Source organism: Nannospalax galili, unplaced genomic scaffold (genome assembly GCF_000622305.1).
Source record: "Nannospalax galili isolate Female #2095 unplaced genomic scaffold, S.galili_v1.0 scaffold206, whole genome shotgun sequence".
In the NCBI taxonomy this organism is placed as follows: domain Eukaryota; kingdom Metazoa; phylum Chordata; class Mammalia; order Rodentia; family Spalacidae; genus Nannospalax; species Nannospalax galili.
The window spans coordinates 1512663-1522410 of NW_008358101.1; positions in this window are offsets into that span (position 1 = coordinate 1512663).

Below are 9748 nucleotides of genomic sequence, written 5' to 3' on the forward strand. Positions count from 1 at the left end.
AAACTATCTGTTTCAACTATACAACCACTTCCCAGATGGCACCCTCCCATAGTCTCCCTCGCCACACTAGAGCTCCTATACTCTGATATCCCTGCTACTGTCTGCTGTGTTGTCGGCACCCCAGCCATTCCCCACAATTTCCTTTCTGGTGAATCTAGTCAGCCTATCTAGAGGTCTTTGTTTTAGGAGGGTCAGCTGTTCCTCATCTAGCAGCACTCAGTTGTCAATATTCCTTTAGATAAGATTGGGGTCTGCTGTCTATTTTCCCAGTTCTATGCTGCATTACTATCTGGTAGTACCTTTGGCCACCCTGGCTAAAAACTCATAGAATGTATCTCCTATCTGGCATTGTTGCTTGTTATGTAGCCTTTAAGCTGTGCGTACGGACTCTTAAGAAATTATACTGGCCCCTTTAATATTTGGTTATACTTTCTTTTTTGGTGTTTATGGCCATACAGTTGGCCCAGATAAACCAATTTGTTTTTACGCTTAAGGTCGTTTGAGGATCTGTTCCTCAGGGGTCACATAGGCATGGGAGGAGCCCCTGGCTCCTTTCTTTTACCAATTACGCCTATGTGAAGATAAGTCAAAGGTCCTTCTTGACCATGGCTGGCTTCGCTTGGAAGCATGAAGGAAATGATTCCTCTGTGTTTACCCTCCTCTTTGTAGACTGGACACTGGTTCAAGTCCATCTGGTGGATGTCTCCTTGGCCTCCTTGATCAAGAGGACAGGTGACCCACCACAATTACAGGACATTTTGAGAGATGGTCATAGTCCCCTGGAACTAGTTGACCTAGGAGGGCAAGGAGCAAAAACTGTCCTTTATGTCCCTCTGATCAAATTATTATAGGCCTTAAAGTACATCTGTTAAACATCCGAGAAGGTTATTTCCACCAGTCTGGTACTTTTAATTACTGTGTCATGCAGATAAATCTTGGGCAAAGACCAGTTGTTCTGAGATAAACCGTTCCTAGACATATATTTCCTGATCTGCCATGTGTAATTTTTCAGTAGGTTGTAGGAGTAATATGGCCCCCTCTAGTTTTCAAAACTAGCTAGGGATTGTTTATCTCTCTCATTGTCTCACCCCTCCATCATGGTTTTCCCACTTGAGGTGCCCCCATTTCCCCCCTTTCTCCCTTACTAATACCCTTCTCCTATGGTCCTACCTCTCTTGAGCTCCTTCTTTCCCTTTATCCTCTAGGTTCCTTGTATACCCATCCCTCCCCCCTCCTTTAAAGTAACCCAATTTTTATCCATATCTCCCTTTTTAAGGCCTGTTTCCTACTTTTCTTCTCTTTCAGGTTCTTTCTTTTCCTTTACCTTACTGGTTCCTTTTCATTATCCTTGTTCCTGTAGTTATGTCTGGATACATATTCACTTATCAGGGTTTGGTTCTAGGATCCACATAAGAGGGAGAACATAGGTCGATTTTTTTTTCTGAGTCTGTGTTACTTCACTTAGTATAACAGTTTCTAGTTCCATCCATTTACCTGCAAATTTCATGATTTCATCTTTCTTTTCTGCTGAGTAAAACTCCATCGTATAAATGAACCACATTTTCATTATCCACTCATCAATTGAGGGACACTTAGGTTGCTTCCATCTCTTAGCTATTGTGAAAAGAGCAGCAACAAACATGGATGTACAATTGTCTCTGCAATAGGATGAGTTTTTTGGGTATATGCCAAGGAGTGGTATAACTGGGTCGAATGGTAGGTTCATTTGTAGATTCAATTTTAACAGTTCTCCGCACTGCTTTCCATAGGGGTTGAACAAGTTTGCAGCCCCACCAGCAGTGGATGAGTGTTCCCCTTTCCCCATATCCTCTCCAACATTTGGTATCATTTGTTCTCTTGATCTTAGGCAGTCTGACTGGGGTAAGATGAAATCTTAAAGTGGTTTTAATTTGCACTTCCCTAATTATTAGTGATGTTAAACGTCTTTTAAGATGCTTCATAGCCAACATTACTTCTTCTTTTGAGAACTCTCTGTTCAGCTCCTTAGCCCATCTTTTAATTGGGTTACTTCTTGTCTTGATTCTCTGTTTTTTGAATTCATTCTATAGTCTGGATATTAAACCTGTGTTGGATGTGTCACTGGTGAAGATTTTCTCCCATTCTGTGGGTTTTCTATTCACTTCCCTGGTTGTCTCCTTTGATGTACAGAAGCTTTTTCATTTAATGAGGTCCCATTAGTTAATTCTTGCCCTTGTTTCCTAAGTAATTGATGTCCAGTTTAGAAAATCCTCTCCTACACCTATATCTTGTAGGTTTTTCTTGTTTTCTTATCAAGCTGTTGCTTTGTTAAGAGCTAGATGAACATCTGATGCAAATGAGGTAAATATTTTCCTGTAAGATTTTTAAGATTTACAGTTTCAATTTGCGAATTAATGTTCTTTTTTCTCAAAAATATATTCGCCAATGCATTTGTGAGTCTGTTTTTATGTATCTAATCCATGAGAAATGATAAAAATTAAAAATTGTCATTGCAGTACATGTGGACATTAGGAAGATCCTGCTAAAAGAGGTTGATTTTGGAGAACATTCAATCTGGTCCATTTGTGCTGTATTTATGAGCAATGTAAATCACTGGTGTAAAATCAACTTATCACCAGCTGTCCTATTAGAGCAATATTCATGTAAATAGACCAATTTGGCCTCAGTAATGTGAACTTCTGTGATTTATATATGGCCTAGGGGCACGTATGTGTGTTCTCTAATTGCTGATTTTATGGAAAGGTTAGTTGACAATATATCTCCCATGACGTCAGAGCTTCTTAGAAATTTTTTTCCTAAAAGAGGACAGAGATGGTGGGTGCTTTTTGGTGTTTCAGTATCATAGATTTTGTCAGATGATCTTTTGTTTTTTTCTATTCAAAACAAATATGTATTTAAATATTTTGTCAACTTAAAAGGAAAGAATGCAAAGAAGTAAAAAGGTATTATTTTGGTTATTAAATTGATATTTTGAGTTTACAAGTATGTAATATAAAGCATAAAGGCCTTAAATGTTCAATTTAATGAGTAAGACTATGATACATATTCATAAACTATCTTAGAATTCAATTCATGGAATATTACCATGACTGAGAAACTCATTTCCTCCTGCTTGTTTGTGCTCCCTATTACTCACCTCCCAAACATAGGTTATATGCTATAGATTTATTATTATAATGTATATTCAAATAAGTTACCAGATAATTACAATTTCATTATAATATTTCCTTTTGAATTGAATATTTTATAATTGTGAACTTCCCTTTCTCATCTCTTCTAGTGCTTTTTCTGAAATCATAGTCTTTATATGCAATCTTACTGTTTCATTTGGGTGAAATTATAATAAAATTTTACATTTTTATATTGATCATAGATTTAGTATGATTTTGAGTCACATGTTTTTATAAAATTTTTATACTCCTTAATTATAGGTGGAGTGTAATTATTTATAGACTGAATAGAAATACTAACCTATTTAGGCTTAATTGAGCCAGTTTTGGATATCTAGTCTATCTCCCCTTTTCTCACTTTAAAAAATTAAACTTTGTCCTACTAGGTCATTATCAATGTTTTATTGTCCCTTTAGTTAGTGTTCTAGAAACTCTGCACTTATCTTTCATAGAAAATATACCATCTTAATTAATTATATCACCTTCTCAACAAAGCAAGACTGTCTTTCCATCTAATATGCATCATCTTTCAACTTCTCTTGAGTTACTGTCAGGTTTTCAGGTTTTTCAAGTTAATGATTGTGTTTCACCTTGACCTATTATCATGATTCTTTCATTAAGCAATAATCATTTGGGGGCCACAAGAACTGATTTTCATTTATTTATAGTTTTCCTTACTTCCTTCTTGAATGGTTTTCCTTTCTTTCAAATATCCCTTTTAAGATTCTGTTATAACTTTTCAGGAGAAGTAAAACTCTCTCCCATATATATATATATATATAAAGACATGAGTAATTAAACATGAAAGCTCAGTGTGTAAAGTACTTTCCATGCAAGCCTGATGACTTGAGTTTGGAACTCACAGTTGGAAGGAGAAAATGGATTCTCAAAAAGTCATCCTCTCAACTCCACATATGCCATGGCACATGTTTATCCACATGCAAACACACACATATCACACACACACATACACACACACACACACACACACACACACACAAAGAGTGACAATAAATAAAATTTTAGTTTAAAAAAACTGTTATCCTGTTCTGAAAAGCATATTTTCTTAAAAATATTATGTTGTCAGTGTATTTCTCAACTATTTTAGGTACACATGGATTAATAATTTACTGTTTATGTTTTCTATTAAATCTAAGAACATAATGTATACTGTAGGTTAACAATAGTCTATGAAAAAATTGCAAAAAATACTAGGGATGGAGAGATGGATCAGTGGTTAAGAGCACTAGCTGCTTTATGCAGAGGACCCGGGTTCAATTCCCAACATCCACACAGCAGCTAACAACTGTCCATAATTCCAGTTCCAGGGGATTTAGTGCCATGTTCTGACATCTTCAAGCATTACATGACACAGCTGCAGACAATGCACTCATACACAGATAATGCAAATAAATAAAATATTTTAATTATATAAAATATTATTATGTATGATTTCCCATGGATTTACTACGATACATTTTTTTTGTATTTTTGTTTCAGAGTTATCTTACAGTCAAATTTTCCCAGTTAATTATTTATTTAATAACCATATACTTAGAAGAAGCATTTCATTACAATATCATTGACATATTCGATAACAATTTTCTGAGCTAAGGTGCATCTTTTTCAAAATTGGCTGTAAATTTTTAGGTTTACAGCTGAATTAATACAATTATACAATAATGTACAATATTGTAACCGACTGTGACTAGTAATAATCAAGATATATAGAGATTAGAAATGCATGTGATTTTTAACAAAGATCTCCACTTCATTATTAAAATACACATTTACATACAGAAAAATTCATTTTCAATGCAATTGACATTAAGATGTTTGCACATGCGTTTCTAATCTCTATGTATCTGATTATTACGAGTGACGGTCGGTTACTTTCTGAGCTCCTTGGCATCAGAGCATGGATATAAAGTCATCAGGTAGATTTCAATGGTAATGTTTTTCACATCTACTAATTATTATTTTTTTATTTGCTCATATACAATATATCAAGTGATATATAGTAGTAAAATAAACAATATAATCAAATATTAGTTCATTAGCTTTAATTTCATTTCATCTATGAACTCTATAATATTAGTGAACGTTGGTATTGTTTTCCAAATTTCTACAGTTTACTAATATATTTTATTGATTTTATCTTTGTCTAGGTCAGATTCACTTATTACCGCATCTCCCATTTCACAAATCTGTGCTTTCTTATTCTAAATCTGTTGCAAATTTTCAAGGAGTTTTGCACTAATACTTTTATTAGAATCTTGTAAATATTACTTTTCCAGAGAAATAATTATTTTAGCAAATAGAGAAATCATTATTTTTGCAAACACATTCTGAGACTATTGTCCATATTTGTTTTGAAATTAGGTTCATAATATCTATTATATATATAGTCTATGCTGTATTTTCGATACTCTTTTTACTTATGTATTGTGCTTTAGAAAATGTTAATTTATTTTTATTACACGTATTTTTGATGTTTAGGGGATAAACTCATCCCAATTCAGATAAGTCTTGTTTTTATTTATTTATTTATTTATTTATGAATTTATTTATTTGCAGGGAGTTCCAAAATTACCAAAAGACCATCTTTTATTATTTGTTTTTTTACTTCTAGAATATCTTCAATATCCTGAGACATCTCAACTGAAAACATTGTGTTATTGGGCACCTTCTTGCATGATTTAGGGTCCAAATATTGTCCTCTTATTAGTAGTGATGTACCCAGAGCCATGGCCCACGGTTCCCTTCAGCACCCTGAAGATTTGCTCATCCCTTATGGACCTCAATTAGGGAAAAGCTATATTCTTGACTTCACTACAGAAAGACTTTCAATATAAACCAATACGAAGCAAAAATCAAGTTTCATAAGGAAGGAAAGGAAAGTTCCCAGGGAAAGAGTAAGACACTCTGGTGAGTATGGAATGTTTCTCTCAAAGGAGAATCACTTTTAAATGTCCTAATATGGAGCTGGGTATAAGATTTCAGAGCTTTTAGAATTTCACTGCTCAGCCAATATTTAAGTCACCCCACTGCTCTTTCTCCTTAATCCTTTTTGATAAAAGAGATTATAAGATGTCTTCAGATGTGTGTTGGATAGGATTATAATCCAATAGCCGCAAGGTCACAGAATTATATTAAGGCATAGCTTTTACTCCAAGAAGGATTTCTAGTAAAATTTATGGAGAATGTCAAGATTACAGATGAGTAAGAACAAAGGCCATGTACACTTTGGCCTTAAGCTTCATTCACTTATTTTACTGTTTTTCCTTAAAGGATCTCTATATAATAAGAATATTTTCTCTGTTGGCAACCTTTACAGCAAACAATACTGTGTTGGAGTTTTGATTCTCAGCTGGGGCAAGGCTTCAAAATCCTCAGGAGTGAGGCATTCCTTTCCTTTCCCGGGATCCCATAATTTTCCTTGTCTTTCTGTTCTACCACATTCATGGAAGGATGAAGTCTACAGGTGATGATGTTATTCCTGGGTGTCAGGTGCCTTCTCCTTGCTGTCTTGGGGTATGTATGATCCATTTTTATCATGTATATCATTTGTGATTTATGTCTTCAAGAAATTTCTGTAGAATGCTGGGTTCACTCCTAACTCATCCTTCCCCAGTCCCCTGAAACACTTGTTTCTGAAATCTGTGTTGCTTCAAAGATCCCAAGTTCTACTTTTTCCCCTGTTAAATACCGTGAAACTTATAAAATATATGACATTTTTTCTGTTAAGTCTTTATGCCCTACTTGTGAATCAGCAAAAACTCTACAAGTAAGAAGAGCTTCAGAGACATGAATTTACATCAGAAAGTTTTCCGAATTGCAAAATTCTTAAATTCTTTGCTCCCTGGATGTTGGCTGTCTTTGAAAGCTATGTGTTATTTTCAAAACATTTTTTTATATTTTTTCCCCAAATTTTATAGTGTTTCTTCATGGTGCAAACAGTCTAAAGCTAGAGATGGAATGTGAATAAAAAGTCCCAATGGGAAAAGAAACAACTTTCAGTATATTTTTATATGTTGAATATTTTAACAGTTTGAATCAAACATATAACTGTACATGTTTCCATACTGCATTTCAACATGTTTTACTACTGCAGAAAACATATTTATTGAAATATAACCATATTGCCTAATGACATTTTCAGATTCATTACCTAAGATTTTATCTTACTAAAGTTATGCCATATAACTATTTTACAAAGAAAAAAAAAGCAAAATTTTTACACATAGTTCTAGATGACCAGAGATTCCAAGTACTCTTGACAATACTCAATTCATTTCCTGATTTATAAACTTCTAAATGCCTCTTTTAAAAATGCTAAATAGAGATATTGATGACTCTGTGGCACATACACACTACTGCAAACAAATGGATAAGGAGACACGGGATAGTCCTTAAAGAGCCTTAAAGTGTGCTATCATAAAGGCTTATAGATGTTGGCCATGGGAAGTTAACTCTGTCCTTAAGTGTACTTTGAGGGCTATAAATAATGTGTGTGTGTGTGTGTGTGTGTGTGTGTGTGTGTGTGTGTGCGTGATTAATGTTGGATGAATTGGAAAGGTCTGGATTTGCATTTCTATGAATTTCTTCAATTTCTCATCACTAAAATATGTCAGGAAAACGTACTAGGTGAACAAAGGAATTTTAAAAGCTAATGGTGGATGGATAGATAAAAACATATTGCCATATTCTTGCATCTGAACTCAGGGAAATTTTTGGATGCATTACGGGAGAAAATGACTTCTTAACTCTGATATGAGATGCAAAGGTTATGGAAATTTCTACCCTGGGTAGTTCTCTTTCACTCTGCACCAAATTACCATTAACATAACAGCTGTGTCAGCTAGCCTGGCTGCTTCTTAGAACAAACAGGAGTTATAGAATCTTTCACTCACTGTCATGCAAAAATAAAGTACAATCTCATACTAGTACTAGAGTTCTACACAAAAGCCAATTACATAACAGTGGTATAACTTCTGATAACGAACTTAACAGAAAGCAGCAAACTTCATATTTCTAGGTTAGACTGAATATGAACTAAGCACAATGTTGCAACATTTAAAAATATAATTAAAAACATGGAAAAATTAAACTTGTGCAATAGTGTTTTCTCTCCTATGGAGAATCTAGGCTGTATGTGTGTATGTGTGTGTGTGTGTGTGTGTGTGTGTGTGTAGGTCATGAATATAAAAGGTAAAAGAGAAGTATTAGAGGGGAAGGAAAGATCTTAAACAGAGAAGCAGAGAGATGCACAAAATCCATGTGACATAAATGTGGAAAGGAGTAATATTTGTGAGTAGGAAGGGGACCACCAGGAGGGGACCAGTGAGGATTAGCAGGACTACAGGCAGCGGGGAAAAGTGAGAACCAAGTATAATGGAGTTTACACATTGTAACATCTGCTGTCTGTATACTAGCCTGAAAAACAGTTGAAAGTCATCAGTGATCACACCCAGCTTTAGACCCTGTGTACTACAAAAGTGAATTGGAGCAAGATATGCTTACTAGTGCAATAGAGACAAGAATGTTATGGGGGTAATCAACTGCTTTCTTATTGGATGTGGCACCTGTTCCATGGAAGGGAATACATACCTGACACTGTAAAAATAGTCAAATGCCTACGGCTAAGGTAGTCACAAGATCTACAGGGAAATTTATTACTGGTGTTTTCAAAACTGATATGCAAGCTTTCAGCCTTGATCTGAGAAAACTTTTTCAGCAGTGGATGACAGTCAAAGTGGGGATTCATAACTGGTTCTAATGCTAAATAAGTGATTGCTGAGTGTTTGACCCTAAAAGAGACATGATATTGCCCACACCGAGGACCCTAAATGTGAGGGGTAAGAAGGAGGGATTGTGTAACCAGAAAGATAGTGAGAAGTGCTGCTATGGGCACTATCTCCTGCATAAGACATGGCTGAAGCAATGATGACCACAAACCCATGTGACTGTCTGAATGTGGGGGGAGAGAGAGAGAGAGAGAGAGAGAGGCAGGATTGCAGGTGGAGGACTATTAGGAAGAAGAGAGTTGGCAGAAATGAGAGGTGGATGAGAGAAGGTAGTGGGTAGTGAACATAATCACAGAGTATTGTGTACAAATATGAGATCTGGGAATTGGAGCACTGACTGCTCTTGCAGAGAACCTGATTTAGTTCCCAGCACCCACATCCTGGCTAATAACCATCCATAATTGCAATTCCAGGGGATCCGATACCCTCTTCTGATGTCTGTGGGTATTGCTTGACATGGTGCACCTACACACAGGCAGGCAATATGCTCATAAAATAAACAAAAGTAATAAAATAAATAAAAACAAAAACAAGTGATTTAAGGATTTTTCCTTAGTGTATTTTTTAATTTTTAAAAATTTTTTGAGGATTTCATGGATTATTATACTGAAAAGATTTTTTAAAAAACTAAATAAATATGAAAACAAAAAGCCAGATACAAATATAGCAATTATATTTATGAAGACATTTATTTTAAATTACATGCCAGAGTAGTTCCATTTAAAGCTTTTTTATACACACAGACACACAGTAAAATAGACACACACAGAC